A 1,546-nucleotide genomic window follows, 5' to 3' on the forward strand; every position below is an offset into this window, starting at 1 on the left:
CGAAGGGTTAACAAGTGTATGTGTTGCCTAATCACGTATTGACAACCCTAAGTTGATTTTTGCTTAGTAAATTGAAATAGGGTTGGATTAAGTGGTTAACTGTTAGGGACGAATTCTCCATAACCCAGGACAAGAGAATGATTTCTGAATCAGAGGAAACAACCCGTTTTTAATATTATTAGTTTCGTATTCCAGTTTACTTGTTTTGTTCTTTAAATCACAAAACAAACAAACCCCCCCAATCGTAACTGTTATTGCAAGTGTATTATGAACATTTGATTTATCATTGCTCGTTGGGAAATGACCTAGGATCACTTCCTAGTTACTACATTTTCATGTTTATTTGATTCCGGTACGGCCTCGATCAAATTTGGCGTCGTTGCCGGGGAGTAGTGTCCAAAGGTTCATAATATCTAGTGTTGTGTTAGTGTTTACTTATTTCGTGTTTTGTGTTTAATTGTTAGTGTGGTGTTAGTATGTGTGTTAGTGTTGTTTAGTGTCCTAGTATTTTGTTTAGTGTGTGTTCTGTTTTAGTTTTTCTGTTAAGCGCTTCCCCTGTTTTAGTTTTGGGTGTTTTGATGTGAATAGTGTTTTGCGACGGACTTAGCGACCACTTTTGCTTGCGGCAAAACAAAGTAGTAGTAGAAATCATGTAGCGACGGATTTTAGCGACCACCCTTGCTGAATTATTTGGGATTTTTTGTTTTAGTAGCTAGAGGAGAAAAAAATTAGTAGTAGTACAAAGGACTGGCTGGCTGTAGTACAAAGGACTGGCTGTATTATCTTGCTCCAAGGTCCATCACGAGGGGATGACCTTAAGAGTATTCTTAGAAAAAAAAATTTCCTGCTTCCAGGACCACGACCATCAGGAAGGATATCTCAGGTATTAGACAACTCAGTGGAGAGAGCCTATATGAATACTGGGAGAGATTTAAAAAATTATGTGCCAGTTGCCCTCACCATCAGATTTCGGAGTAGCTTCTTCTCCAATATTTTTATGAAGGACTCAGTAATATGGAGAGAAGTATGATAGATGCTGCCAGTGGTGGAGCCCTTGGAGACATGACTCCTGCTGAAGCCAGAAATTTAATTGAGAAGATGGCTTCCAACTCCCAGCAGTTTAGCGCCAGAAATGATGCTATAATCATTAGAGGAGTGCATGAGGTAGCTACAAACTCATCTGCATCATCTGAAACTAAGAAGCTTGAAGGCAACTTAGATGCATTGGTTAACTTGGTAACCTAGCTGGCCTTGAATCAGAAATCTGTACCTGTCGCAAGAGTCTGTGGTTTATGCTCCTCTGCTGACCACCATACAGACCTTTGCCCTTCCCTGCAGCAACCTGGAGCAATTAAGCAGCCTGAAGCTTATGCTGCAAACATTTACAATAGACCTCCTCAACCTCAGCAACAAAATCAACCACAGCAGAACAATTATGACCTCTCCAGCAACAGATACAATCCTGGATGGAGGAATCACCCTAATCTCAGATGGTCTAGCCCTCAACAACAACAACAACAACCTGCTCCTTCCTTTCAAAATGCTG

At 40.6% G+C, this 1,546-nt stretch overlaps 1 non-coding gene across 1 annotated transcript; it reads right to left on the bottom strand.

The window, feature by feature from the left end:
• Positions 1–861: 861 nt before the first annotated feature.
• On the bottom strand, positions 862–968 carry LOC114400979. Its single transcript, XR_003664097.1, has one exon. It is a non-coding gene; the product is annotated as a small nucleolar RNA R71 (small nucleolar RNA).
• Between the last annotated feature and the right edge of the window lie 578 nt (positions 969–1,546).

The sequence above is a fragment of the Glycine soja genome, chromosome 19 (assembly GCF_004193775.1).
Source record: "Glycine soja cultivar W05 chromosome 19, ASM419377v2, whole genome shotgun sequence".
NCBI classification, from domain to species: domain Eukaryota; kingdom Viridiplantae; phylum Streptophyta; class Magnoliopsida; order Fabales; family Fabaceae; genus Glycine; species Glycine soja.